We start from the raw sequence: 26,421 nt of genomic DNA, 5'->3' as shown, positions 1-26,421 counted from the left end.
AGAGCAGGTGGTTATTTTAGACCGTGGCTGTAACTGTAGGAAATTAGACTCCCAAGAGTAGAAAGAAAACTCCGAATTTCCCTTTGTTTCTCTCGTTCTGTTGCTGTTCTCCCCTTTCTTGTTCTTGTTCGTCAGGCTAGCTACTGATCTCACACCGCAAAGGGGACATAACATAGTTATGCTTGACTAAGGACAAGTTGGTTTGAAATTTCTTAGGTTTCTGTAGAAGAATCTGTATAATCTTCTGCTTTGAACAATATCAATACATCGATCAAAAGTTTCAAATTACCTGCCTAAAACAATGCATCGAATGAGAAACACCATTATAATTCTTTTAGCAAGCAGATTCTATTTCAAACTTCAGTGCCGAGTACTCTAAATTCTTGTTAATGAACTGAAAGTGTGGACAGTAACAATGACATGTGCATTCTCTTGACAGGATGGTGGGTTGGTCCTCGTACAGCATCAACACCCCTATACAGAAAACTGAGCTGGTTCTGAGATGCCAATCCATCATGCTTGCACTTGCATTCTTCCTGCTCCTGCTCACGGAAACCACAGCAGGATGGTCCAAGACTGATTCATGGAGGACATATGATCGAGGAGTATGCATCGCGTGGGAGAGAGAAGCCTTGCTGTCCATTAAGGCCGGCATCGTGGCCGACCCAGAGCGTATCCTCTCATCATGGCGAGGGCAGGACTGCTGCCGCTGGAAGGGTGTCAGGTGCAGCTCGATGACCGGCCATGTCATCGTGCTCGATCTCCATGGAAATGAGGACGGGTACCTGTCAGGCGAGATAAGTTCTTCCCTTATAGTTCTGGAGCATCTGCAGCACCTGGATCTTAGCTACAACCTGCTCACCGTGCCTCAAGGCCGCCTCCCCGACTTCATAGGGTCGCTTCATCACCTGCGGTACCTCAACCTCTCTGCTATGGGTTTTTCTGGCATGGTACCCCATCAGCTTGGTAACCTATCAAGGTTGCTATACCTTGATCTGTCAACAAATACCAATTTGTATTCAGAAGATCTTTCGTGGCTGCCACGGCTCCCCTTGCTCAAGCATCTTGACCTAAGTAGTGTGAACCTCGAGTATCTACAACCAACCCTAGCCGCCCAACTCCCTCCCCCTCCCTTCCTCGCCGCCGCGTGAGGCAGCCGTCGGGCAAGCCCGGGGCGCCAAGGATCGTGGCGGCGGGGCCTTGGCTGCCCTGTCTTTGCGTGGGGAACTCCGGATCTGGAGCGGCGGCTCCATGGATGAGGCACGGCAAGCGCAGTCGTGCGAGCGGTGGATCTGGAGCGGCGGCTCCATGGATGAGGCACGGCAAGCGCAGTCGTGCGAGCGGTGGATCTGGCGTTCGAGCCGCGCGGGCGGCGGGATCCAGTGGTCGTTGGCGGCCGGCGGCGGCTTCTGCGGTGGTCGGTGCGCGCGATCTGGCGCATCCCCTCCTCTCATGTTCGCCGTGCGGGCTAGCCTGGTCGGACCGTGATTCCTTGAGTCGTCGGTTCTGTACAGGAGGCGCTGCTGGTGATGGGGATCTAGTTCGGGCGAAATCCCTGGCCGACCACGTCGACGGCGACGCCTGAGGGCGCCGTTCCCCTCCTTGGAGGTGTTGGTATGGACTGATCCCCTCACTTCCCCTTCCCCTAGGTCTCCTGGGCGAAAGCCCTAACTTTGTTGGACGGCGGCGGCGCTCACGGTGTCGTTCCCTTCTTGAAGGCGCCGCTTTGGGAACCTTGGGCTGGGTGGTACTTGTGGGTGGTGGGCGACGGCGGTGGTGCAGCCCTATCCTAGCATGGATCTACGTCCGCTGCTTGGAGATGGACTCGCGTAGGTGGAGGTCATCGTTTGGCGTCATGGTGGCGTCGATGGCGGAGGCACCTGTCAAGGCTGGTACCTCAATCTGCTCTGAAGATGAACCAATGGAAGATGGTGGCGGCGACACATGTGAGTGTGTCAGACCGTTTGTGCCCCTGACCCGGTATGTGGCTCGGTCGGGGCCTCTGGCTTTAGATGTTAGGCTTAGGTGAGAGGTCTGGGTATTTGGCTCAGCTTGCACCCCTTCATCATATGGATAGGAGTAGCGGCAAATGTTGTCAAGATGACGGATTCAGACATATTGTTGTACTACTTTGTAAGGTCCTCGGAAATAATCAATAAAATGGTCGCATGCATCTCCCAAGATCGGGGGTCATCCTTCTTTTCTAAAAAAAAAAAAAGTAGTGTGAACCTCAGCACAGTGATAGGTTGGGTGGACACAGTGAGCATGCTGCCCTTCCTTCAGGTCCTGAAGCTACGGATGTGTGATCTTCAAAACACAAGCCGCTTCGTATCTCCTTCAAACCTGACTAGGCTGGAGATCATCGACATGTCTTTCAACTCCATTGAAAAGCAGTTCGACACAATTACTTGGGTTTGGGATGCAGCCGGGCTCAAATACCTCAACCTTGAGAGCAACGGAGTATATGGCGTGTTTCCTGCAAAGTTGGGACAATTGAGCTCACTGGAAGTCCTTATGCTCAGCTGGAACAACATGAAGGGGATAATACCAGATACACTTTGCAGCCTGAGAGTGTTGGAATTGGCAAAGAGTCATGTTCAAGGGGATGTGATGGAGTTCATCAAGACGCTACCAGAGTGTTCCTGGAGTAAGTTGCAGGTGTTGCGTCTAGGCAGAAATAACCTAACGGGTTCTTTGTCAGATCAGATCAGCCACCTGACTAGCATAACCACTCTTGACCTCAGATTTAACAAGCTTACAGGAACTCTGCCCACTGTGATAGGCAAGCTTCATAAGCTGATTTATCTGCACCTAGGCTACAATCAAATACATGGGCTTGTCACTGAAGATCATTTTTCCAGTCTTACAGAATTGCGGAAGCTGCATTTATCTGGAAACTTGTTTAGCATGGAGCTGAAGACTAACTGGATCCCTCCATTCAGCTTAGACTCACTAGGATTGACATCATGCCGCCTTGGGCCGAGATTTCCTCAGTAGCTGAAATCACAGACAAATATCTCCTTTCTTTATATATCAGGTGCCGGCATAACTGATACAATGTCAGATTGGTTTTGGACCGTATTTAAAAAGGCTGCAATTTTGGACCTTTCAAGCAATAAAATCAGGGGCACATTACCAGCTACACTTGGACAGATGAACACTATGGTGTTAGATTTAAGCTCAAATGGATTCACTGGTTCAGTACCACGGCTACCTCAGAATATAGATGCTTTGGATCTCTCAGAAAACTATCTATCAGGGCCTCTGCCATTACATTCAAATTCCACACAACAAATGTCTGAGGTGTTTCTTTCTGACAACCATTTCACAGGCACCATCCCGGCATCGTTATGCCAAATGAAGTCCCTGGAAGTTCTTGATATTGGAAATAATTTGATAACCGGTGAGCTCCCTCGATGTTTAGGAATGGCCAAAAATGCTAGACCTACAAAAACTTACAAAGGTTTACTTAACCTTCCAAACTAACTCTTCTCTTCCCCTGATTTTCAGTGGGGGTGGGGCCTCTCATCCCTCAATTACCAATCACAATCTTACACATCAGTTTGTACGTAAAATCTTTACGTAAGCCTTTGTAGGTGTAGCATTACTCAGGAATGGCCCCTCCTAACACAGACTCTCTGGACAGTAATTCATCGAGCTCTATGTCACTTAAAACTCTGAGGGTCAACAATAATAACCTCTTGGGTGAGTTCCCTTTGTTTTTACAGAACTGCCCGCAACTAACTTTTATTGATCTGGGTCAAAATAAGTTTTTTGGAAGATTACCAGCATGGATTGGACAGAAATTACCACTTCTGAAGTATATACGCCTCAATTCCAACATGTTTTCTGGCCATATTCCTGCATAGCTTAGAGGACTACGTTATCTCCAATATTTGGACCTATCACAGAACAACTTCTTAGGCACTATTCCTGATTCCTTGCTAAACATGGATGGTGTGACCAAAACCACGGAGTTACCAACTCTGGATAACCCATCCCACAGTTCCGGCGGGTTGAATGTAGTAGATGACGAAGGTCAGCTCAACTATTATATTATTGGTACTCTAATTGCTGTCACAAAAGGGCAACGGCGTGAATATATTGGTCGATCCATATACATGGTGAGTCTTGATTTATCCTGCAACCATTTAACTGGAGATATCCCCAAAGTCATAGGCCCTGCGGCGGGTTTAGTAAATATGAACCTGTCTTTGAACCATTTGACTGGAAAAATCCCGGCTAGCATTGGCTCAATGCACTCGCTGGAGTCACTTGATCTCTCGAGCAACAACCTCTTTGGTGAAATCCCCTCAAGTCTGGCCAACCTAACATTACTGAGTTATTTGAATTTGTCCTACAACGAGTTATCAGGACGGGTACCGTCAGGGAACCAGCTCGGCACGTTTAACCCTGATGATCCCGCATCCATGTACATTGGCAACCCTGGTCTCTGTGGGCCTCCTCTTCGAAAGAGCTGCTCGGGAAACCACACGGCGGAAAGCAAAGATAGATCCAAGATGATGACCTTCTATTTTGGGCTAAGTGTGTGTCGTGGTTTTGTCACGGCAGATGTCCTCGTGAGAGAACTTAGGTGTGAGACCATCGCAACCATGTGACGGCTTAAAGGGGTTGGTCAGAATCATGCGTGAATCCAAACGCGAAAACACCAGCAACAGGGGAGGCGTGTGCTGCGGATAGTGATGTGAATTCCGCGGAACTGAGGACGCCGTGTTGCAACTCGGTTTTGCAAACGCGGAGATGATGAGACGAGGCCCTCCTGCTCCGACAGTCAACTCGCCTTGTTGTGTATTTCATCCGATGAACATGCATGTAGAAGAAAACTGCAAGCTGCCTCATGTGATGCGTATTCACTTTGTACTGCTAGCTGGATCAATCCATCTTTTCTTTCCTCGTGACTCTAAGGAGACGCGTAGGCGCGGAATTATGCCAGTAACAAAACGGATTAAAAAGAAACGAGTGCCGCAAAGTTTCCTGTACGCCTTGATGCAGTCTGTGATTGACGGATAGTCAAAAAACTACCGCCATATACTCTTGTATCGGACTTGACGGATTATCACGGCACATGCATCACGAAACCCTAAAATCTTCAAGAACACACCTCATGCATCTCAATCTTGAACACGCTGTTACGACTTCTGCATCGTCTCACCTTCATCTGTCAGATCGTGAGCTTCTCGATCCCTGAAAAATTCCCTCCAAGAACGCAATACCACCGTGCATTCGGCGCGCCAACTGTCGTGGTTTTGTCACGGCAGATGTCCTCGTAAGAGAACTTAGGTGTGAGGCCATCGCAACCATGTGACGACTTGAAGGGGTTGATCACGCACGATTCTACAAAGACGACCGACACCAACTAGTACAAATTTTCTATGGCAGAAATCCATCTACGGAATACTACATCTAGTACACATCAGCTCACCTATCAACAGATCAATTAAAAGGGAAGAGATTTAAAGAAGGGAGGAAGCCACAAACGCAGGAGAAGATACAGACACGGATTCGCGCGCCCGCGCCTGCATCCACCGTCGTGGCTTGCCATTGCCACGGCCCGAGCCTATAGCCTGTTTCGCCCCGCCTCCGTCGGCACCTCTCCGAGTCATCCCGAGCTCGACCTGGACTCCGAGTCGCGCTGCCCGCTCCCACTGCTGCCGCCTCGCCTCCTACCTGCTCGAGCGCGGCATCGCCTCCTCACCGCGCCCCGGCCGGTTCAGACACGGCCCCGTCGCGCTGTTCCGCTCCGCCGGCGCTCGTCACCACCACCATGGCTCTCGCCACGCCCGCCGGCTCGGCGGACCCGCTCACCGCGGATTGGAGCTGGAGCTGGACGCGGATCCACCCCGCAGCATCCGCGCCTCCGCCGCCGTGGCTCGCCTCCACAGCAGCGGCCCCGTCAGGCCGACCTTGCCTCGCCTCTGTTGTTTGCCGCTGTGGCCTCGTCTCGCCGCCTCGCCCCGCTGGGTGGATATCGCCTCCAAAACGGCTGCGGGCCAGATGTCTTGCCTACATGCCGCTCCCCTCTGACCTGGCCGCCCTGCTCGCGTCTGTGCCTCTGCCGGTCGCTCGGTCCTCTCATGCTCAACAGAGCAACTCCATCGATCGGCCGCCCGCCGCGCAACCCGCTGAGCCCCTGTTACGAGGATCCAAAGCACAGGAATACAAGGAGGAGCTGTACTCCGACTCGTACTAAACAATCAGAGCTAACTCGGGCCGCCCCAGTCATTGCCCAGCTCGGACATCTACAACCAAGGAAAAAAGGAGGAAAGAGAGATCATGTGGAGAAGAGAAAAGCAGCTTGTTTTGTCAGAAAAGGAAAAGGATGGCTGCCCTCCTAAATGCACAAGATTTAGACCGGTTGCTAGACTCAAAGCTGGCGAAGTGCACCCGACGATACCTGTACGCAGAATCCAGGGAGACTGATGCTCTGTCCACCGCTGCAACTCGAAGTAGGCAGAATAAAGACGTATACATGCTCGATCGGCAGAAGAATAAAGTTTCCGAGACCGACTAGGAAGGCATCAACGACCAGCCTATTGATTTTTCCTTTTATGGTGGTCAAATTACTACTTCTCTTGGGGGTGTCACATTACATCAATCAAACATCTCATACACAGTCAATTGTTCCCCGAGGAGGCAATATTATCTGATTATCAAGGCAATCAATTTCAAGTCAGGAGATATACTATTTTACAAAAGTAATACTTAGTACATGTCGTGGGTATAAGTGTGACAGTAGATGTGTGGGGTACAAAAGGATGGACAGAGCCTCAGCTACGGCGATGTTGTATGAGTTCAGGCCCCTCTACGGTGAAGGTAAAAACCCTACGTCTCAGTGCTCTTGGAGCTTGTTGTCGAGTGGAATATGGATTACAGTGAATTGTTAACCCCTGCACCAGTGGAGAAGGACGGCTTATATAGAGTGCGCTACCCTTCACAACGGTTCGGTGCGCAGGGGTGGAGTAGTGGTGAATAACTGCATACGTTACAGGTAACGTATGTCTTAAATGCTAATAAAGGCATATGGAAATGTACGACCGTTGCCCTCCAGGGGGGTTACGATGTACAGAGTGAAATCCAGTCGGTAAGCTTGATACGCTCCGAATGCTCATCTCCGACTGGACGATGGAGGAATCGTCACCGACTGGATGATGGTAAGTCCTTAATTCAGTCGGAACTGACTAAGGGCCTTGTCCTTTATGAAGGGTAGTCCTTGGGTAGGCCCCACAGGGCAGGCCTATGACCCTATCCTAGGACTATAACCACATAATTAGTCCCCGAATGGATTGGGGTTGGAACGACGAAGCGATGCTTGGAGTACGGATCCGACTGGTACGGATGCGACTTTGACGTTGTTTGCCTCGATCCATTTTATCTTCTTGACCAGTGATCCGAGTGGATGTATTTGTGAAACGAACCGTCAGGGACCGAGTGCTTCCGTGGTATCTTTTGACGTGACCAGTCAACTGACAACGGCGGATTTTCCGGGATCCTCAAATTTCGGTTACCGCACGCTCGGCGGGGGTGACGACATCGTAATCGAGTAGTATCTGTCGCCTCGATTTCCGCGCCTTCATCTCCTCCACTAATATCGCAGCGACCGGTCGGGGGATAAGATTTCGGGGCCACCTGCTAGTGACGCAGTCGGAACCTTATTTAAACCTCTACAACGAGGGTTTTTCGTTGCACTCGCCTGATAGCTCGCACTTGCCCCGCTTCTCTCGTCACCTCCCGCGCATCTCAAGCTCCTTCCTTCTCCTTCTTCCCCGCGGGTCTGCAGCCTCCACCATGACAAAGGGGCAGACGAGCAAGCTCGAGGCGCGGAAGAAGAAGGGGAAGGCGGCGGCTCCTGCTCAGCGACGGCAGCGAGCACTGCCGGCGGGTTGGATCCAGGGGGATTTCCTCCCCTCCACGGTGACGGAGGAGGACATGCTGGAGCTGGTGGAGCACGGCATGATCGAGCACAAGACGTGGAGGTTGCCGGCGGAGGGCGAGACCGAGCCGGCGCCCCAGGAGGGGGAGCGCGTCTTGCTGCTCAGTCACGTGCACCGAGGCTTCTCTCTGCCTCCTCATCCCTTCTTCAGAGGTATATTGAACCACTTCGGGGCGCAGCTCCACCATTTTCCTCCCAACGCAATAGCTCATCTCTCTGCCTTCGTCGTGCTGTGCGAGTGCTTTATCGGCTGTCCTCCCCATTGGGGGCTTTTTAAGCACATCTTCTCTGCTAGATCTCAAACCATCAAAAGGCTAAGCCAGTCGAATGACAAAACTCACCTCCTCCAGCTCTGCGGAGGCTTAGGCTTCCAAAAGAAAAGTAAAAGTAGTTATCCCGCTCTTCAGTTGTCTGAATCCGTTAGGAACTGGCGGTCGACTTGGTTTTACTGCCAGGGCGTTGCTAGCCCGAATGCCGCCATTGGACTACCACCTTTTAGTTTAGACCGACCAGCTCCGCCTAGGCAGCTCGCGCTCACGAAGATGGAGAAGATCCAGATCCAGCCTCTGGTCGATGCGCTAGTAGAGGTCGTCCGGAAGGGAGTCAGTGGCATAGATTTGCTGGAGGTTTTTCTGGGTCGGAGTATCCAGTCTCTGCAAGCTCGACACCACGCCATGTGGCACTACACGGGGCCTGAGGACTCCACTCGGACTAACCCCAAGTGCGTGACCGGGGAGCTGGTGGCGTCGTGGGTCCTCAACATCACAGGGGCCTGCGATAATCCCAGAGGAGCCCGGCGAGTGAAGCCCTTCCGCGCGGACAACCCTCCTCCGAATGAGGTGAGTATAACTTGTCGAGTGCACCCAATTGTCTTAGATTTATCGTTTTTTCTTGTATTACTGTCTGACGTCTGATGTTGTCGACTGTATCTCGTGCAGGCGTGGACCAACTGGTTTTCTCCTGTCTCGAACGGGAATCCAGCCGAGGAGGAGGAAGCTAGCCAGGAGGATAGCGTGGAGAGCGTCGAGTACGTCTCCGACAGTGGGGAGACGGAGGAGGAGTCCGAAGAAGAAGAAGAGGAAGATGAGGAACAGAACTCGCCACACCCACCTCCAGAGCCTTGAACGAAACGCCGCCACGAACCCGTGGCTCCGTCGGCTCCTCCAGCGGCCTCGAGTGCCCCGCCAGCCGCTCCTGTTGTTCCGAGTGCCTCGCCAGCTGCTCCCGTGGTTCCGAGTGCTCGGAACACAAAGAGGACCAGGGACTCTGCTGCTGAGCCCGCGGGCCAGCCCCCTAAGGTGGCCAAACCGAGTGGATCCAAGCCTCGAAAGGCTTTACCGCGGATGAGGATCGCCGTTCCCGTCGCCTCAGCATGAGTGCATTGTTCTTCCATCTTCTTCCAGTATTTGATTGAACTCATGCTTATCGGTCGAATGAATTTACCTTGACAGAGCTGCCACCTCCGCCACTTCGGTGTCGCACCAGGAAGACGATCCCATGGATACGGACAATGTTGTCACGTCCCAGCAAGGTACGTCGTGGCGACTCCGAGAGCTTACATTATTGTTTCGCGAATTCCGTCTTTAGTCTTGCCCTTTTTTCTGTGGTCTCACGTCGTTTGGTCGGGCTTCCTTTAGAGGTGATCCATGTGGAGGACGACGACCAAAAGAGGCCCGAGCAAGCTGCGGCGCCTGTCCTTGAGGCTGTTCCGTCTGTTACTACCCCCGCCATGGACGCTCCGCCAACCGAGACGATGCCGTCGACTGAAATGGCGCTTATTGCTGCTGAACCGACTGGAGCAGGACTTGGGATGCCCAAGGAATCTCTTGTGGTGCCAGGTCCGTCGACTGTTCAGTACGACGCCCGGCGCCTCCCGGAAGATCAGGTGGGAGCTTCCAAGGAGGCCATGGTGCGGGCGGAGTTGATGGCGGGTGATGCCATGTCACGCCCAAGATGCGACCCTATCCTCAATTTGGCACGAGGGCCTCGTCAGGGATAGAAGCGCATCTTGTCGTGTCGCAAGAATGGATATCGTTACAAGTACATGTACTGAAAAGGAGAGATATATAAATAGAGTTGGCTTACACTCGCCACAAGCTACATCAAAGTCACATCAGTACATTACATATTCATCAGGAGTAAGAGCAGGGTCCGACTACGGACGAAAACAAACGAGAAAAATAAGAACGACGTCCATCCTTGCTATCCCAGGCTGCCGGCCTGGAACCCATCCTAGATCGATGAAGAAGAAGAAGAAGAAGCAACTCCAAATGAACAATCAACGCGCTCGCGTCAAGTGCCCTCTACATGTACCTGCAACTGGTGTTGTTGTAATCTCTGAGCCACAGGGGACTCAGCAATCTCATTTCCAAAGATATCAAGACTAGCAAAGCTTAATGGGTGAGACATGGTTAAGTGGTGAGGTTGCAGCAGCGGCTAAGCATATATTTGGTGGCTAAACCTACGGGTACAAGAAATAAGAGGGGGAAGATCTACGCATAGCGGACGTGAACTACAGATGATCAAATGAATGATCCTGAACACCTACCTACGTCAGACATAACCCCATCGTGTCCTCGATCGGAGAAAGAACTCACGAAAGAGACAGTCACGGTTACGCACACAATTGACATATTTTAATTAATTAACTTCAAGTTATCTAGAACCAGTGTTAAACAAAGCTTCCACGTTGCCACATAACCGCGGGCATGGCTTTCCGAAAGATTTAACCCTGCAGGGGTGCTCCAACTAGTCCATCACAAATTACCACAAGCCGCATAGAAATCCTCAATCATGAAGCTCGCGATCTCGTCGGATTCCCTAGTGGAAAACCTCAACTCTGAGATTACCCAAAGCATCACCGGAATCCCGATGCACAAGATATCTCGTCAAAGGTAAAACGAATCCAGCAAGGCCGCCCGGCGTGTCGACGATCCCGATAGGAGCCGCGTATCTCGTTCTCAGGACACGACGGATGGAACTAGCTACGGGTGCCAAACCTCGAGTTTCCCCGTGGTGGCCCCGCAGGCAGACCGTTTGGGACCAACACCATCAGCACTGGCCCCCCTGTTTATGTAAAATTACTCCTCGGGTTCATGACGCCCTATGCATTCCAATATTAACAAAATTATTATGCTGGGCAAATGTAGAACCAATGTTGGGCCTTGCCAGACCAGCTTTAATCTAAAACAAATTATCAAGGGGGTCCCCATAACAACCCCGATCGTGTTAGGAGCGCTCATTTATGGAACATAAGACCGGTAGCCGATACTAAGGGGGCAAAGGTGGAACAAAACACCAGGCTAGAAAGGCCGAGCCTTCCACCTTTTACCAAGTATATAGGTGCATTAAATTAAATAGCATTAAATATGGTGATATGACAAGGAACCCATGTTATCACATGGAAGCAACTGCACCTGCAACTAACAACGCTAACAACATGGTTAAGCAAGCAGTAACATAGCCAATCAGTGGTTTGCTAGGTCGAACAGGTTGAGGGTAATCATGGCATTGTTGAGAGGCTGATATTTAACAAGTGGTAGGTAACGAGACATAATCGATAGAAGCGGTAAACTAGCATGGCGATGATAGTAATGGTATCTGGGGAAATGGTCATCTTGCCTGAGATCCCGCTTGGAAGAAGAATGACTCCGTGAAGTCGGCGAACCAACGTGGTCGAACGGATCCTCACTTCCGACACGCTTGCGGAACTCTATCCAGGCGAAGCAAACCGGAAACACAAATCAACACACGATATTCACCACACGATACATAACACATATGATGCATGAACAGTTCAATGATGCAGGCAAGGCATGGCAATTCACCTCACGCAAACACTACACATTAAGTGAAGCTCGATATGCAACGGGTTGCATATTGATGAAACTCCTCATTTAATTATTTAATTCACTCCCGTTAATTATCACGGTAATATTACATTGTGGTTATCATGGCAAGGGTGAAGCACAAATTAATCTATCTATCTAGGCATTTTAAATGAGGTCGGAAACGACATATAGCATCTCAGAAATGACCACACGTGTTAAATCTTAATTCTGTCCAGATTTGTCCTAATCACATTTTAGGTTTGATAAACGGCAAAACAAAGTGGTTCACGTGATTCTACTCATCGTTCTGATCCATTTACATATATGGCACAATTCCAACAGAGCTACGGACAAATAGCTACGACCTAAACCGTTTTTAACACGTCGGCATGTAAACCGATGCAAACATCACACTAAACAGTTCTAATTATGCATGAGAGTTGGAAAATATTACTCTACGTAAAATTCTAGCCAAGTTTCATATATAACTCACTCCGATCTATCGCACGGTTTAAAAGTTGTAGCCGTTTTTAAAACATGCGATTTTCTGAAATCTAGCAAATTCGCAGGAGGAGGAAAAAAATGAACATGGGCCAAATTGCAACAGTTTGCAGTGGCCAGGAGTGAATGCAGCCAGCCCAAGTGGTTGTGTGTGCGCAAGAAAAAGGAATAAAAGAACTGTGCAAAATATTGGGAGAACCTGGACTTGAACCCAGGACCTCCCTGGTGTAATCAACTGCACCAACCAGTCGGGCTACGGAGCACTCGTGACAACAATCGGGTTTGCTGAATATAAGCTGTACCTTGTCGGTGGCTGAACCAATCTGAAAACTGAAGACGAAGATGGCTTCTTCTGTTCCTGTGGCTGGGGATGCAGGTTGCAGGCAGCAGCGTGGATGGAGGTCAGGCCGAGCCTGATGGTGGAGCTCCAGCCATGGGGGCGTGGCGGCATAGCAGGTCAAGGCAAGGGCCTCCAGATCCGGCTGGGAGGGGCTCCACCGGCAGGGTCACAACGACGGCAGCCATGGGGTTCGTGCTGCTGACATTCAGAGAAACAGAGAGAGGTGTAAGGTTGAGAGAGCAGAGAAGGAAGGGAGAGAAAGAAACAGAGATGGGAGAGGGAGAGGAACAACACAGGGGCGACCTGCTGCTAAGCTCAAGGGCCGATGGAGCTGGCTGGGTACTTGGGCATGGCTCAGACACTGCCCTTGACCGATCGAGGCAGGGAGGAGACGCATACGTGAGGGAAGGCGGCGCCATGTCTTAGGGACGAGGCGCAGGGGCGTGGTCCGGCTGCTCCGACGAGACGACAAGGGGGCGACGGCGGAGGGGCGATCGACGACGAGCTCCGGGCTGCCATGGTGCTGCTGTTGTCTGAAGAAAGAAGGACACATATAGATCAGAGAAGAAAACAAGGAAGAAAGAAGAGAGAAGAGAGAGGGATTCGTGAGGGAGAGGAGAGAAATCAAGAGAAGAACAGAGAGAGAGGAAGGGAGCAAGGGCGATGGGGCTGGCCTGGCTCTGGTGCTCGCGGCGTCACGTGGCCCTCCGGTAGAGGCGGGGTGTCAGGCGCAGGCAGATGCCCCAATCTGCTCCGGATCGAACGCTCGTGCAACACGGTTGGATCGGCAGCGGAGATACCGAGGTTGGGGATTGCGGCGGCGCGACTTGGGATTGGGGGATAGCAGACCTCCTAAATTTTAGGGCTGCTACATAAATATATATATACACACACGAGACATGACGGGATGGGGCTATCTCATCCCTTCGATTAAAATCGAACGGTCAGATTATTAGGTCAGGGAGTTCAATTGACAAACCGATGATGGTTTAGGGTAAAACGGGGTTGATCCGGACCCAACGGTCACGAGCGTCGGGTTCGGGTTCCGGGAGGTTTTCGGACTAGGTTGCGTGTAGGGTCGGTGCACTGTGCAGAGGGGCTACGCAGAGATGAGAGGGAAAACGGGCAGCCCGGCAACGAGATTTAAAATACCGGAAAACGTCCGACGATAGACCGAATACGGTGCCGCTACGATCGACCGTTCGGGTACCAGACGGACTCCGATTACGACGACACTTGACACGCGGCCTAGCTACAACTAATTACGATCGCACGCCAAGTTCCAACCCAATCAAAGAAAGTTTTAAACACACTTTTGAAAACAAGATTTAGACGATGCCGCGGGCGCGTGCGTGTGTGGTCGGGCTCAGAACGGACAACGACGATAACCGGCAACTAACAACGGATGCAAGTTTTGAAAACTGGCGGCAACGGGATGCCGATGCAATGCAGATGATGCGAATGATGTGATGATGATGCAACAAAAGAAAACAGACACACGACGAAAACGGAAAGAAAAGGGGAATCTTCTGGAACGTCGGTCTCGGGCTGTCACAACTCTCCTACACTACAAGAGGATCTCGCCCCGAGATCCAAGAATGAAAGGGGGAGAGGATGAGAAAGAACAAGAGGTAAAAACTTAGTCGCTTCTTTGAAAAACGAGTGAAACTAATGATCCTTGAAAGTTGCAAGGCGATGAGGAATGATATGAGAAAGAAGCAAGAATTCACGGAAAATTTCGGCAGCACTTCGGTAGGAAAATGGGACAAAAAATTCGATAAGAAGAGAGAATTGGACAATATGCACAACAAACAAGTAAATAGAGCAAGGGAACACCATGATCTTGATAGAACAACAAGATTGACCCAAAGAGCAACATCACAATGCCTCCAGAACAAGAGAATAGGAACTAGCTCAAGCGGAAGAAGAGAATGAAGAAATAATGCCAACTATCATCACAATAGAATTGAAGAGCCTCCGGACAGAGAATTGACAAAGTAGTTGGAAGACCAACAACGAAAAGAACAAGATAGTAGTGGGCTTATGAAGATCATCCCAACATATATGAGGTGACAACCAACCACTAAAAGAAACAAGGATAGCTTGGGAGCAACAAGAAATGGACAATTCTTACCCCAAAAGGATACCTTGAGAACTAGGATTAATGAGAAGCACCATGATAGCACAATCCATAGGAAAAGCTTTAGGTGAAGTCCAAACCAAGATAGCTCAATGAAGAAATCATGGGTTGACAATATCTCATGATCATAGAATTGGTGGTTTAATTATCTCATTCCTGAAACGATATCTCTTCGAAACTCCTACACTAACAAGAATGCTATAATACCACCTCAAAGGATAAAGGAATAACAAATGCACTTGGAAATGCAAGAGAAGAAAATTTGAGGTTCTCCAATAAGAATTTTGAAGAACACTTGAGAATGAATTGAAACCTTGATGAACCACCATGAAGGACCTCCGTATGAAAAGGATGATGCAAAGATAAGAATGATGAAAGAATAAGATTGAAGCCTTGCAAGACTTCGATGAAGCTTCACGAAAAGATACTTGATAAAACTTGGAACTTTGGAAAAGAAAAGATAAGAACACCTCAGAAAAGGAATTGATATCATGAGCCACTCCGGAAGAAGAATTGAAACCATTTAATGAAGCAAGAATAAGAATTATGTTATGCTTATCCTTCATCAAGTTAAACTGATGACAAGCAACGGATTTAGCATATCACTTATTCTACTAGAAATGAATCTTGAAGAGGCACAGAAATATAAGCACCACTTGAGGCAAAATTGAAGGAAACACCGGTAAGAATTCACAATTGAATGGGAACACCATGAATTAATGGAGATACATGAGAATGAAGAGATCATGACCCATCTGAGATAAAACTAGAACAAGGCACCGGATATACGAGAGACGAACGAAGAGACAACAATGGAGAAGAATTAGAGAACGAAAGCTGAAAGCTGAGAACGCAGAATCTTCTAAAATGATGGCCTTCGGAGGAACGAGAAATAAAAACAACCCAGAAATGCACCGAATAGCAAGAAAAAGGGATTACTCAAGATTGGAATAAATAAGATGATGACACCAAGCTGAAATGACAATCTTCACAAGAATGGAGCAAGATTTGATAGAAACACTCCTTCGAATAGCAAGCTGAGAATGATGACGAGGAACACACCAAGAATTAATGAGACACTCCGGAATAATGAAGAATGAAAGGTTGACCAACTATGAGAATTAATTCAAATAGATCTTGAAGAAGTAATATGACTGATGGAAATCATACTTACGTCATAGTTGAAAGAATTAGAGATCTCCGGGAAAGAATTAAAAGAGTCAGGAAAGATCCTGGGAAAAACCTGTGGGTTATGGGCCCACTCAAAGAAACCATCGTTAGAAAAGATTGCTTAGAAAGAGAGATATTCCACCGGTACAAATGAAAACTAGATGAGGTAGAGCACCTCGAAATAATTAAAGATCTGAAACAAGAAACTCTCAGATATCTTCAACACTCCGGATAGGATAGATAGAAAAGAAAACAAGATAGGCTGACAAGAAACTCCAACATAGCTAGAATTACAAGGATGAATAGGATATGATAAACACAGACAACTGAATTAAATTCACCGGAAAGATGACAAGAATGAATAAAGAGGAACATGAATCTGCTGAGAATCTTCACAATGAACCACCGGATAGGACACGGAGGAAAAGATAGCGGAAGCACAAGAAAGAAAACTCTTGGATAAAAATTGAATCACTGAGAAAAAGGGCGGGAAGGTGGGGAAAAACAAAGACAACTTGGGCTAGATGAGATGAACTCCGGAATAAAATGAGAGAATGATCTTGCAAAATTGGATAGGACTGAGTTCACTTGGAGAGAAACACACCGGTTGAAAAAGAATTGATACGATGACTCCGGTTGAAAAGAATTGATAAGACGATCTGATTGAGCAAAGAATTTGCATTCACATAAAAATATGAGAACACGGATTAGGAAAGATCTGAAATCACCACTTGACATCGAAGCAACACGAATTACCATAATCAACAAAACAAAGGGAGAGGCTTATGAAACAAGCCAGAACAAACTCATGAGAGAGATTTCCGTTTGATATTTTCATAGACAGGATCGCACGGGCTCGATTTTACAGTAGTCATCAAGTGCAAGGCAGTGCACCTGACATACGAAGCGTCCCCGAGTCGTAGCAAGCTACAAGGACTCTTTAAGACACAACGTGTACCGTTGTAAGTCGACCGTGAACAACAGAATCCACTAGATGTCAAACCCCAACCTAACATCATGTATTTGTTGGAAGATTGCCCTATAAGGAACTACTTGAATTCCCACCTATGAATTCCCGAAATGTCTGGTCATGCAATCTGGTACACGGATACAAGGAGTAGTATCACACAACTCCTATACTAACCCGTCACTTGTATCACATCCATCAACACACGACCAGAATCTCGGACCTTCATCTACAACAGACCCTCGTGATCACAACGATACAAAGTATGGCAGTACTCCCGAACAATCTGCACCAGTACTGGGGACATCGGGTTTATCTCGCCACTACTAGTATTGAAGCAATTATGAACATCCTTCGTTCTGAGATACTAAGAAATTTGAATGATAACGATGTGCTCAAGAATCCCCTGGAGCTCAACTCCCCGGAAGAAGATCAAGTCAGACAGGAGGCACCAAGACAGAACTCCGTCACATCGGCATCATATAGATTCCAAATATATCCGCGTGATCCTAAAAAAAATTTGAGTGGGAAGAGGAGTAGAGTAAATTATTACGTCAAGATTCCTCACCAGAGCATAGAAGAGGAGAAAAAAGAATCCTACTCTCCGATATATAACTAAGACTCAAATAGTTTTTCACTGGACTCTACTCGACCAAGTTCGATCAATCAGGGGGGCTCCTAGGTCGGTACGGCTCTGATACCAACTTGTCACGCCCAAGATGCGACCCTATCCTCAATTTGGCACGAGGGCCTCGTCAGGGATAGAAGCGCATCTTGTCGTGTCACAAGAATGGATATCGTTACAAGTACATGTACTGAAAAGGAGAGATATATAAATAGAGTTGGCTTACACTCGCCACAAGCTACATCAGAGTCACATGAGTACATTACATATTCATCAGGAGTAAGAGCAGGGTCCGACTACGGACGAAAACAAACGAGAAAAATAAGAACGCGCTGACTTGCAGAAGACTTGCGAGATGGGATCAGCGTACGAAACTCTGAGAGCTGAAAACATTCAGTTTGCTGCGGAACTGGATGCAGCAATGCTTGCCTTGGCTGGTATGAAGGGTGTTCTGGCTAAACGAGAGAAGTCCTTGGAGGAGTCCCGTGAGGCAAACAAGGCATTGGTGGCCGAAGTGGAGAAAATGGGGAAACAAAGAACTGAGATGATGGGACAGATGCAGGTGATGAACAGGCGGTGCATAGCACAGGAGAAGTACGTGAGTGACTGGGCAAGGCAGATGATTGCGCTTCTCGGTGGTAAGTTCTGTTTTTCCGAGTGTTTGTTGACTATGTAGTTCATTCTGCGCTTACTTGCTGCTCGTCTTGTCTTTGCAGATTTTTGTATGGACGCTGAGGCTGAAGCAGCTGACGTGGAGCGGTCGGTTATTCCGAACGTTCCACTCGACGACGACGTCAATCGAGACATGCTCCGAGCGCACATTCACCTAGGTAAAGTGGGACCTTTCATCGGTCGACTGAGAGAGGTCGTCGGCCGAATCGACAAGGAGCTATGGCCCGAAGACGAGTCTCGGCAAGAGATGGAAGGTTTGATGACTCGGCTGGAGGAGGCCCCGAACCGAGTGCAGGCGTGGAAGAAGTCTGCGGCTCGCTGTGGTGCGGACGTGGCGCTGTCGCTGGTCCGAGTGCACTGCAAGGAGGCTCACGAAGAGAAGTTGAAGGCGTTGCAGGTCGCAAACACCAAGAAGCTTCGATTCGAAGATTTCATGGAGACCTTCCTTGAGAGCGCCACTCGCATCGCAGACGGGATCGACCTCGACACTTTCGTGGAGCCTGCCAGTCGCAGTGCCAGTCCTGATGACTCTTGAGAAAACTTTTACCTCGGTATGCCGAGTGTTAGCTGTATGAAACTTTGGCCACTGCTGTTGGTCGTCACATTCGTGGTTCGGTGTGGATAAGCTTGATCTACACCGAACCAACTATCTTTAGACGGACTTTGAATTTGAATCGAATCTTTTGCTTTTCCTTTGCCAAAGAGTTGTTGACACGATTTTGGCTCGTGGTTTTTGTTTGGCGTTTCTTGGTGAAGCCAATGGAAAACATGCGGAGCATGTAATTGTCAGTTGTCTTGACATCTACATGAGCCTCACTGAGGGTCTGCTGGGTCTCCGAGTGGATATGTAGGATACACTCGAAGGCAATTGTGTACTTAGGCGATTCGTGATCGCGGCTAAGTCTTCGAGTGCGACTGTAAGGTCGTACTCGGAGCGAGTTGTTACTCATGTAATTTGTCAGTTGTCTTGACATCTACATGAGCCTCAATTAGATTCTGCTACTCATGTAATTATCAGTTGTCTTGACATCTACATGAGCTTCAATGAGGGTCTGCTGGGTCTCCGAGTGGATCTGTAGGATACACTCGAAGGAAGCTTTTTATTTAGACGATTCTTGATCGCAGACAAGTCCGTGAGTGCGACGTTTAGTGCACATTCGGAGAAAGTTAGTACTTAGGCGATTCTGTATCGCGTCTAAGTCCCCGAGTGCGTCGTTTTAGTGCACACTCGGAGAAAGTTTGTACTTAAGCGATTCTTGATCGCAGCTAAGTCCCCGAGTGCGACGTTTAGTGCACACTCAGAGAAAGTTTATACTTAGGCGATTCTTGATCGCAGCTAAGTCCCCGAGTGCGACGTTTAGTGCACACTCGGAGAAAGTTCGTACTTAGGCGATTCTTGATCGCAGCTAAGTCCCCGAGTGCGACGTTTAGTGCACACTCGGAGAAAGTTTGTACTTAGGCGATTCTTGATCGCAACTAAGTCCCCGAGTGCGACGTTTAGTGCACACTCGGAGAAAGTTCGTACTTAGGCGATTCTTGATCGCAACTAAGTCCCCGAGTGCGACGTTTAGTGCACACTCGGAGAAAATTTGTACTTAGGCGATTCTGGATCGCAGCTAAGTTTTTTTTTGAGACCGGAGTCTGCGACCGCGGAAGAATTTTGAATCTGCAAAAACTCAATCTGCTTTGTATTACTTCAACGATACTTGTTCTTTACATTGCTTTAGTCGACGGTCACGTGTAGAAGCGCTTCAGGAGATCTCCGTTCCATGCTCACGGCTCGTCCATTTCCCTGTCGAGGTTGTAGAGTCGATATGCTCCGTTGTTCAGCACCTTGGAGATGATGAAGGGTCCTTCCCAGGCGGGAGCCAACTTGTGAGGTCTCTGCTGATCCACTCGGAGCACCAGGTCGCCTGCTTGGAATGTATGACTCCTGACGTGTCGCGCGTGAAAATGCCGCAGGTCTTGTTGATAAATGGTTGAGCGAGTCAGTGCCATCTCGCGCTCCTCCTCTAGAAGATCCACTCCGTCTTGCCTTGCTTGCTCTGCTTCAGCTTCGGAGAAGAGTTCAACTCGTGGAGCGTTGTGAAGCAAGTCACTCGGAAGGACTGCCTCTGCTCCGTAAACGAGGAAGAACGGGGATCGCCCTGTAGATCTGTTTGGGGTTGTGCGGAGACCCCAAAGCACCGAAGGCAGCTCGGTGACCCATGCGCTGGCGGCATGCCCCACTTCTCGCAGGAGTTGAGGCTTCAAACCTTGCAGAATAAGTCCATTCGCCCGCTCTGCTTGCCCGTTTGTTTGGGGATGCGCCACAGATGCAAAATCCACTCGGATACCTTGGCCTGTACAAAAACTTTTGAATCTGTCCGAGTCAAAGTTTGTTCCATTGTCAGTGATTATGCTGTGAGGTACCCCGAATCTGGAGATGATGTCCCTGACAAACTTGATGGCCGTAAGGGCGTTGAGCTTTTTGATGGGCTTGGCTTCAATCCACTTTGTGAACTTGTCGACTGCCACCAACAGATGTGTGAATCCCCCTTGGCCTGTCCTGAACGAATGGCTCTCCTGTAAACTGGCCACGTTTCTGTTGGATTCTCCTGTAAACTTGCTGATCCCCGTCGCCAATCGGAAGTTGAGAGGAATGTCAGCCGAACGAATGGCTCGACTGAAACACTCGGGACCGGAGACGATGGTCCTGCTTCCACTCGGACGGTCCATATCGTGACCATCGCGGTGGGCTCGGCCCCTGTCGACCCTCCTCTGGGCGATATGCCCTCTCGCGTCGGGCCTTGGATCATAAGTGTCACCGACTGAACGCCGATCATCATGATGTCGTGGCCCGTAGGGCCCACCCGCGAAGGGGTGCGTGAGCGGCGACGATCTTCGGGGTTCATGGAACGGCTGCCTCCCGTGTGTCGCTGATGAGAACCGGGGCTGTGAACGGACCAATGCGTGTTCGCGTGAACAGAACTATTGTGAATCATGTTGTGCGACTGGGAGACCGCTGGATTTTGCTGCTGCGTCGTGTGCAGCAGGGCACGGATTTGCTCGATCCCTCTGCCAGCCTCTGAATCAGTCGGCTGGAGAGAATCGGCTATCCTGGCGGCGGCAGCCAGGTTGAGGACGGGTGTGCGGAACACCTCCACGTTGCTCCGCCGAGTGTGCCGACTGGCAGAACGGCGGGGCTGACAGTGAGCGTCGGATGTTTCGCCGACCTCATGCTCGTTCCGGCCAGTTTGGCGGGGACTTTCATGGGAGTTGGCCATGTGCACTTCAGCTGCAGGCCCGCGACCCAAGTACTCGGAAGGAAACTCAGTCGGAACTGAGTCCGAGCGCTGGGACGGCGGTGCAACCACAACCGACTCTAGGACCGCCACTTGTGAGGACACGTTCTGGCGCGCCTGGACGTGTTGCACCCAACGCTGGAGCCGCGGACGGCGGGACCGCTTGTTGCGGCGCGCGATGGCGGCGTAGGTCGACACCGGAGCTGACTGCTGGAGAAGAAGAATACCGCGGGCGCCGACACGGAAGTGCGTAGCCCCGCTACTGGGGAGCGCCTCGACGTCGAGAGGGGCATCCCGGAGCCATGCCGAATCGTCGACGATGAAGGAGAGAGCGCCGAAGAGGATCTCGTGACACATGCTCAAATCTCCACCGGATGACATGATGAAAAGATGTAGTCGCAAACTCACCGGAAGTCGCTTAGACGCCTGCCCCACGGTGGACGCCAACTGTCGTGGGTATAAGTCTGACAGTAGATGTGTGGGGTACGAAAGGATGGGCAGAGCCTTAGCTACGGCGAGGTTGTATGAGTTCAGGCCCCTCTACGGTGGAGGTAAAAGCCCTACGTCTCAGTGCTCTTGGAGCTTGTTGTCGAGTGGAATATGGATTACAGTGAATTGCTAACCCCTGCACCAGTGGGGAAGGGCGGCTTATATAGAGTGCGCTATCCTTCACAACGGTTCGGTGCGCAGGGGTGGAGTAGTGGTGAATAACTGCATACGTTACAGGTAACGTATGTCTTAAATGCTAATAAAGGTATATGGAAACGTACGACCGTTGCCCTCCAGGGGGGTTACGATGTACAGAGTGGAATCCAGTCGGTAAGCTTGATACGCTCCGAATGCTCATCTCCGACTGGACGATGGAGGAATCGTCACCGACTGGATGATGGGAAGTCCTTAATTCAGTCGGAACTGACTAAGGGCATTGTCCTTTATGAAGGATAGTCCTTGGATAGGCCCCACAGGGCAGGCCTATGACCCTACCCTAGGACTATAACCCCATCAGTACACACGAGACAAAATTTCAGGAAAAGCATCAGCATCTACGACAAAAACAAACAAGGTGCTATCCTTTCAATTTATTTTTCAGTACACATTATTTATTCGAAAATAGTTACTTTGCATTAGAAAATATTTTATACAGGATAATTATTCAGTGTGAAAATGGCATTATACTACACGTACGGAGCCTGGTCAACATCAACCTGATGCGGGCAACTCGTCAGATATGTCGGTTTACCAACGGCGTGATCAATTTGCCGTCCACTTCGGCTTACAGTGCCATGATCAACTCGTCGTCGGCGCCGCCTTACAATAATACGGCCAACTCTCACGTCCGTACAAGCAAGACGGCTTACAACGACGCGGCCAAACTTTCACGTCCGCACGACCAAGGCGGCTTACAACGTCATGGCCGATTCTCGAGTTCGTACCAAATCACGAGACAACTCTCGCATTCAAGACGCCGCCCTCATGGCCCGGAATATGTCAACCCGCCGGTGCAGTGCTCGCTTGTACGAGCCGTCAAACAAACGAACGCAAGTCGCCGCCTCCATAGTCCGGTCTATATCAACCCGTCGGTGCATCGCTCGCCTCTATGAGCCGCCTAACAAACGGATGCAAGACACCGTCCTTGCGCTCCGGATAACATCAACATATCGTGCAGTGCTCACTTATAAAGCCGCCCAACAGAAGTGCGCAAGCCGCCGTCCGCACGGTCCAATCTATATCAACACATCAGTGGCTTTATATCTCGAAGATGGAGTGGGTACCAATATCTTTTCTTCGTCGGCTTATGTCACAGAAAAATATGAAGATTCTCAAGCCGCCTCCTCGAGTCGACTCAAGACTTGAGGGCTACACAGACATGGCTCGCCAGATCCAACCAGGCTGAATAATTCAAGAACACCGGGTCAGTACAGGCATGATAACCCGGCCCCGAGGGCTATTGCCTCATTGGCGGGCATTTTAAAGTCGCCCAAGATGACGAGTCGCCACGATGTGCTGTTCAAACATGGGTGCCCCGCTTCATTGGCATGTATTTTAAAGTCGCTCAAAAGGACGAGTCGCCACGATGCGCCGTTCAAACATGGGTGCGCGGCTTCATGGCAAGAATTCATGGTTAAACCTGCATGTCTGCGTGATGCTACTCCGAACCCCGTGTACTCCTTTCATGATAAGTCAATCCATATGGACCCTGAACTTATCCGGGTTAAAACATTGATCGGTCGTGAGTGTCGGCTTACAGAAAGCGAGGATACTCCATTTGCCATTAAGCCACCTTCTTGGTCAAACCTGTATGTCTGCATGATGCTATTCCGAATCTCGTGTACTCTCGATATGTCAATCCAGTTGGACCCTGAACTATCGAGGTTAAAACATCGATTGGTCACGAGTGCCGGCTTACAGAAAGCGAGGATATTCCATGGGCTATTAAGTCGCCTTCTTTGAAACTTGGTTAAACCTGCATGTCTGCATGATGCTACTCCGAATCCCGTGTACTCTCGATATGTCAATCCAGTTGGACCCTGAACTATTGAAGTTAAAACATCGATTGGTCGCGAGTGCCGGTTTACAGAGAGCGAGGATAAACCAGTGGCTAACAAGCTAGTTTCATTGAAGTAAGATTCAAATCTCATAAACCAGCACTATTTTATTCATGCATCATTTTGCATTGCATCATGCATCATATATACATACCATGCCGGTCTTCAAAACCAGGTCGAAGCATAAATTCTTGCAGGTGCAAATAAATCTTTGAATAGCCAATTTGGCTGGATTTTCATCATGGTTTATCATAACCAGTGTTAAATGATTGGGGTTTTTAAGCCGGCTCGGAAGAATTGACTATTGTCTAAGAGCCGCCCCATCACATATAATGCCGAGTCATCTAATTGACCGGCCCTTGGATTTCTTCAACTTGTGGTCTGTAGTAAACTACAACACTTATGGATTTCTCAAACATATGGATTTCTCAAAGATATATTTATCGGGTTACATTGCAAACCACGGTCAAGGATTTCTTTTATCACAAAGGCATCATCAGCTCACAGAGTGGATATGATTTTATTCTACAATGGAAGAAATAGCCCCGAGTCACTGCAGGCACACAACCCGGCACTTGGGGGCTACATTATTCAAATAAAGATTACATCAAAGTATGGAAGTCTCCTGTCACTGCAAGCATGCACCATGACACTTGGGGGCTAATGCAATCCGCTTTTCAAACCATCACATCATCAACAGACCCGGCTACCTTAAGGAGATAAGCCGGCCCCGAAGAGCTACATATCGCTCTTTATTCAAGTATGGATTCAAGGAAGAGTCGGCTCATCATTTTTATAATGACCCGGCCCTTGGGGGCTACATATTGCCGCTCAAGTTTACATAGACAGATCTACAAAGTCCCTGCTCAATATTGCATAATGACCCGACCCTTGGAGGCTACATCATATGATGTTTTATTTTCAAAGGAGAAGAACGTGGAAGTCCCGAGTCGCCGCAAGCAATCGACCCGTCACTTGGGAGCTACACTATTCACATCATAATTTCTAAAGTCCCAGGTTGCCGCAGGCAAGACAACCCGGCACTTGGGGGTTACAACACTAAGTTGTTTCACTGACCATGACGTTCAAATTGAAGACCCGGCCCATCACACACTGATGACCCGACCCTTGGGGGCTACAAGTAATATGGATATATCAAAAAAAAATCAAAGAGCACATTTCATTTCGTCATGGAGGTGAAGTATTGGGAGAGAGGTTCAACATATTTTTATCTAGTTGAAGCATTGAAAAACTGGCTCAACATCACACGGATTCCAATAATTCGACATAGTCAATTGGAGTTCAGTTGTTTGACGGGACACCACCAATAATCATGACCCGCATTAGCAATCATGACCCGCCATTGTCAATCATAACCCGCCGAAGCAAGAGAAGCTGGTTCAACATTGTGTGGATTTCTTATTCCCCAAATTTTCATCAAGCCAAAGCATTGGAGGCCGACTCACTGGCATATGTATTTTATCATGGAGGACACGTACCTACGAGATGATTGAAGGCGGCTGGAAGAAACCCGGATTTTCCAAAGAGCCACTTCAATAAATCAAGCCGGCCAGTGGAGCAAGCTGGTCCATTGACATATTTATTATTTTGATTTCAGGAGCTTACCTTGAATAAATTCAACCTAACCCGGGGGCTAATGTTGGGGATATACCCCACGGTGTGACCCGGCTTGAAGTATGATCCGCCAAGACTTGGCGACTCACCGGCGAATCAACAGTGACCTGGCGGGCAGGTCATACATGACCCGGCAGGCAACTCACACAAACGATAAAGGCCCAAGGCCCAACACGCACCCTGGCATAAGGCGATTGATAGAGAGGCCAGGAGGGCCGACTCACACAGAAGGCCCAAGAAAAAGAAAGACTCCCACAAGAAGGAAATAAGACCTGGATTAGGATTTAAGAGAGACTAGTCATATTCCTATTCCTAGTAGGACTCTACATGTAAACCTACCCCTTCCACCTATATAAGGAGGGGTAAGGCGCCCCAAGAGGAACAAGGGGGACAACTTAGGTCTAGACAAGACAAATCATGAGATAGACAGATTAGACACCCACGAGATTAGAGGTGTCGAGTCTGCACCCTTGTAATCGAGATCATCATGCTCATCAATGAAACACAAGCAGGACGTAGGCTTTTATCGAACATGGGTAAACTCGTGTCTCTCGATTCCGACCAACCCCTTCAAGCCGCCACATGATTGCGATGGCCTCACACCTAAGTTCTTTCACGAGGACATCTGTCATGACAAAACCATGACAGTGTGGGCGTCGTGGTTGGTCTCTGCGTAGTGTTCTGCTCACTTCTGTTCAAGAAAACATGGAGGGTCTCCTATTTCTGGTTCATCGATGAGATGTGCAACAAAATATTTTAG

The 26,421-nt window shown here is 49.2% G+C and overlaps 1 pseudogene; it reads left to right on the top strand.

Annotated features, from left to right (window-relative positions):
- Positions 1 to 440: 440 nt before the first annotated feature.
- LOC123425128 lies at positions 441 to 26,421 on the top strand (annotated as a pseudogene).

The sequence above is a fragment of the Hordeum vulgare genome, chromosome 2H, assembly GCF_904849725.1.
Source record: "Hordeum vulgare subsp. vulgare chromosome 2H, MorexV3_pseudomolecules_assembly, whole genome shotgun sequence".
Taxonomy (NCBI): domain Eukaryota; kingdom Viridiplantae; phylum Streptophyta; class Magnoliopsida; order Poales; family Poaceae; genus Hordeum; species Hordeum vulgare.
This window is presented reverse-complemented; position numbering and strand designations above follow the sequence as displayed.